Here is a 6,068-nt window from a genome sequence, read left to right as displayed (position 1 = left end):
AAATGATAATACATACTAGACTTCGGATATGAAAAATGTCATAATGTTTTTACCTTTAGAAATGTGCGAATATTCTTATATTTTGACACTGATATAGTAACATTTTTTCTTATTATAAAGTTTTTTTCACTGTCACTTTATTGTTCTTACCAGAAATTTGTGATGATGACTTCTTTTGTATATCATTTTTCATTTTTCAACCCATTTCAATAAGTAACATTTCACAGCACGAACAAGCAATATGTCTCCCTATCTGGTTCTGATTTGTGTTCCAATATATTTGTATACTTAGATATACTAGATGTGGAGAAGGATCTTTATGCTTTAGATTTTTTGTTTTGTGAGATCAGGTTCTTGCTATCATTTTTTACAATTAATGATGTAATTTTTTAGACTTTTGGCATATTGAATTGACTTCATCGCTCCTCTTAAAGTTCCCATATTGGTTAGGTATGTGAGTATCTCGATTACAAATTAAATTGGGGCACATGGAAATATCAGTTCATGAAAACATGTGATATGTGTAAGAAGAACGGTAATAAAATACTTTTAAACTCCTATCTATCTTTGTATATTAGAAGTAATTTTATTTTGTATATATTATATGACTTCTAAATTAAGTATTTAATAATTTTAGTTAATTTTATAATTAAAATTCCTTTTTTTTTTTGGTAATTTTACTTTGATTAATTTTTAGAGTGTAATATTCCACATATAAATTTAAATTTGAACAATACGAGTATGTTTTTATTTCACATAATTGATAATATTTTTTTATACTTTTAAGTTTGAATAAAGTAAATATGATATATATATATATATATATGTATGTATATATATTAACCTTTAATATTTTTTTTGTTTTATAATACTATATAAGACTTCTATTCAACTAGTATGTATTTATTAAACATTCAAAACTTAAATTAAATAAATACTACTTAAATATTATAAATTTTAATACACTAATAATATTAAACGTTATAATTTTAAATAAAAATTTAATATTTATTTATTTATTTATTATATACAATAAAAAAAAATCAAATTATGCTTTCCCCATGATAAAACTAAATACATGCTCTCCTTTTCTGCCATCACTGGTCCACATGCTTAGCCTAATACGGAGGCCAATTCAATGCTATGGAGTCGTAGTAAGAAGCCCACTCTTTTTCTTGTGCATCATAACCTTGATGTTGAATAACGAGAGAAAGACTTGGCCAAAAAATAATAGAGAGAGAGAGAGAGAGAGAGAGAGAGAGAGAGAGAGAGAGAGAGATGAATGATTTTAGCAAATGGCAGAATTTAAATTGCATTGAAGGCAGTGGGATCACACAGTAATTGGTAATAATCATAATGTATAATTGTATACTTCTTCATTATTTTTATCTATCATTTTAAAAGTTTAAGAAAATATTTATTGTCTTTTTCTGTTATACTCTTGTTATTTTTATAAAATTTTTAATTATTTTACATATTTACCATAAGATAGATAATTAATTATTGTACAGTCCAAAAATTAATAAAATCAAATCATAAATTCTTTATAACTTACTTGCACATTAATCTATAAAATATATATTTTTTCTGATACTAGAACTTAATGAATAGGATTAATAAATAAAAAAGAAGTTAATTTATTGGAGAATAGAAAGGTAAAATTACAAACCTAGATAAATTTTTTTATATAAATTACAACATTAATTAATTTTCTCAAATTGTGTGAAACAATCTCAAATTATATTGAGAGAGCAGTAAATAAAAAAATGCTATCAAGTACTCTTACGCTACTAATTAAAGAATTAAAAATAATTATTATTAAAAATAAAACATATTATTTTTACAATTTTGAATATATTCTAATAGTTTTTAATAAAAATAATTATTTATTGATTTGTTAATTAATGTCCTGTAACAAGACCTCTAATATATAGTCTCATAGAGTCTTTGCCTTAAAACTCGTGTATAACTTGATTTAGGTATAATTTGAATAAATTTTTAAAGTTTTTATCTTCTCAAATGAATGATAAAATAAGAGAAGTTAAATAAGAGAATTTTTTAAAAATAAAAAATATAAATTATTTTTATTATAAAATAAAATTTATTTATTTTTATTAGATTTATTTTTTTTTATAAAGATTTTATCCAAACTAACTCTTAATTATTATTATTATTTTTTCTTGACTCAATTATAAAGCAGCACAAGTCAGTGTTGTTTTTCTTACGATGTTAGATGTTATTTATAAAGTGCCTCTCATTTAATAAGTGACGTATCACTTGAAAAAGATATCAAACAATAATAGAAAAAGCATTAAGTGATAGGATTTTCTTAACAAAAATTACACTAATAATGCATAGGCATTGTGTGAGAGTTTATTTAATGTATGATACATTAATAATATATATCTATATATTTTTTAATATTAACATAATTGTCTATTTTAGTATAATGCATTATGACATTAGTATAAAGTAAAAATATATTTATATTAATAGTTGAATTTTGAGTAAAATAAAATTTATATTAATGAAGACAAACTTAACGCATTCTTTTTAAAATATACGTATGTTGAAGCTTCACATAGTGAGGATAATTACAAGTGGGAGTAAGTTTCTCACTCTTATCTAATGTGAGCCATGCAATGCAAGATATGAATGATAATATCTTCATGGATTGTGCAAACAAGTTTTGTGGATCATATAATGAGAAACCTAACCTATTGAGAACTCTTTAAAACGTATATAGAGGGCAAAATTTATTGGGATCCTATAGGGAGCAAAGGAAGATGACCATAAAAGATGCACTCCGTACACACTTGTGTCTCCAATTAACCATTGCCATAAGCATGTTTGGTCACCTTTGAACTTTAAATTCAAAGCAACACTACCCTCGAGATGGTTATGTTCCACCAAACTCCTAAAGAGACTGAAGGAAATTTCAAAATCGAGCTCTTTTCTTCCCCAATAGTCCTAAGTCTTCTTTCAATTTTGACAATACAAAATTAAAAAAAAAAATTACAGAAATTTTTATTTTTTTATAGTAAAAATTGACGAGGTTTGTTTAATCAATAATTTAAGACAAAATTATTCATGTCACATTCTCATTACTGATCATTTTAATATGCTATTATTTAAAGCTTCTTAATATATAATCATGTGATAGAGTTTAATTTCATTAATATACTAATCTCAGCATATTATATATTTTTTAAAATATAAATTTTATTGATAACTCAATGTTTTATTATAAAGTATAATATATATATATATATATATATATATATGGAATGATATTTTCACACTAATATAAATTTAAAAATTTTTATATTCTAATTTTAATTTTTTATTTAATTTGTATTTAACACAAGTGAAGTTATAAATTATAATTTATTAGATATAAATTAAATGAAATATTCAAATTAAATGTATCAGTTTTTAAACTTGTGAGTAGATCTTCTATATATAAATTAAAATTAAGATTGACATTTCATTTTACAATTATAAATATAAAGATATAACATACGTTTGTGTATATATATAAAAGGAGGAGGAACTTTGATCCATTAGATGAAATGGATGTTGGGGATGGACGCATAATTATTTATTGTGATATTTAAAGTGTAAAATTACTTTGAATAAAAAATCCCATATGCATTTGTGAGTTTTTGTGTGCATACTTTTGTACTGATTGACATTTTTCTCACTCAAATTGAAAAAGAAAAAAGTGGAAAAGATAGCTGTACATTTGAAATGGCTTAAAAACTGCAACGAGGACACACATCATTGGTGTACTTAGATATATCTGTCATGCAAAATATGTGGGAAATGAAGGCCAACTGTCTCAGTCTTTTCCCAGATGACAGAGACTCACAATTTCATCGTATGGTAGAAACTAATTAATGATGTTCAATAATAAATCTTCACTATTGAGTTATACATAAAATCAAACCTCAGAGGCTAAGTGCATTTATTGCCACCTCCAGTTTGGTGGATTGGCCGTGTTATTAATATGTTTGTAATAATGGTATGTCTATTCTCGATAATATTATACATAATAACAATTTATATACAGTATAATATATTTTTGTTAAAAATTATAGCATATAATCATTTTAATATATTAAATTATATTAAATTTTGCAATTTGTAATAAAATGTTATGATATATGGATTTTTATTATATGCATTGTTGTACAATTAGAAAAGCTCTTGTAATAAAATAATAATGTGTTTTTAACATATTTTTATTTTATTACAAGCATTTTTAAAAATATATATTTTTAATTATATTAAAATAAGAATATGTTTTAATGTATAGTTTAAATAAATATTTTGATTGAGCTGTGTTTAATACTTAGAAGATGAGCTTTATCACTCAGAGTGATCTTTTCTAGCTATAAAAAAAAGAACTATGGCTATGGCTGCAAATTACTATTTATTAGCCGTGTAAGGAGGCAACGTGGAAAAGTCAGATATACATCCCAACAAAGCACAATGAAGCAACACCCCACTGTACCCAAGTCCTATACATTTCATTCAATTTTCAGTCTTTTTCAAATGAACCATCTTATATATGCTCATTTTGCTCGACCCCTACACGATATCCTTTTTATGTAGTTCCACATTTTGAGAAAATTGCTATCACTTATAAGGTACAATAGTATCACTTACAAAAAAGTGCTTAAAACAGGTAAAATTTATTTTTTTATTTTTTAGGTTTTAAACGGATTTTTGCAAGCTTAACTCACATCAAGTTGAAAAAGTCAAATTTAATTTGAATTAAAATTTTAAAGTCCTAACCCTACATTTATCTAACAAGTTTGAATCATTTTAGTTAAGCTTATCCATTTTACTAACTTTATAAGGGACTCGTATATATCCATTTTAATTTTTTTATGTATTCAAATTACTTATACAAACATAAAATTATCTTATAGTATGTTACATAGTAGTGATGATATGTAGAAATCAAAAATAGCAACAACAAAAAAATGTAGAACATTAACTAATTTTTATATTATTAATTTAATTTTTGTCAGAAGTATATTATATTCATAAAAGCAAATCCAACTCCAATTAAATTTTCATTTGTTGATGTTAATTTATTAGCAAAATGTATTTTTATTTTGAAGATAAACGTAGGTTACTACTTACTACTGCAATAGAATCGATTTGTTCTCTTTGTATGGTGTTGTTATGTGTCATATATTGATGATGATTATTGTCAAACTTCTTTTTATGATCATGTTGTTAAAGAGATTACTGACATATGTAAAATTATAATTGTAGAAAAAATATATACTAAATAAACATAATATTAGTTCCTATAACTATTTTATCATTGTTTAGATTAATTTGTTGAAGAATGATTTTGTTAAAATTAATTTGCAATAATATAAAATTTAAAACTTCATATAAAATTAAGATAACATGTGAAGATAAAAAACTATAATCCGTGAAGATGTTAATTTTAAGACAGCTGCTAGATTTTTTATTTTTTATTTTTGAAAATAATATTTTTATTATAAATGTATAAAATTTTCTTTTACAAATTAAGGAAATATAAGAAGAGAAAAAAAGATATACTGAATAATGTGATGATGAAGGAAGATAAAATAAAATAAAATATTTATAAAAATAATATAACTCAATTAATTTTGGAATTATTAAATGATGCTTCTCATATATAGTTGTCCACCGTCAATCCCAACATGACGCATTTAGTCGCAAAAATGGCTGTATTAACTACTACCTTAAAGTCAAGCTACCCTATGAAATTTTATCATCATCAAATTATTGATAATACTAGTTTAAAGATCGTCAAATGCTCATGTAGTTTATTTTTAAATGAATTTTATCTAAAATGTTATTTTTTTGACTTTGTTACTTCAATAAACATTTTCTTAAAAATTATTAAACTTAATTAAATGAAATGACAATAATATTTTCCCATTTCTTTGTAGTGTGAAATTTATATACATATATGCATCCATGAGGATTAGCAATGGTGGCCACTTTCACACACCGAAAGGTGAAAGAAGATCAAATGCTTCCATTCAAAATTTTTC

Source organism: Abrus precatorius, unplaced genomic scaffold (genome assembly GCF_003935025.1).
Source record: "Abrus precatorius isolate BTA unplaced genomic scaffold, Abrus_2018 Scaffold5, whole genome shotgun sequence".
Taxonomy (NCBI): Eukaryota; Viridiplantae; Streptophyta; class Magnoliopsida; order Fabales; family Fabaceae; genus Abrus; species Abrus precatorius.
Note: the sequence above shows the minus strand (reverse complement) of the source record.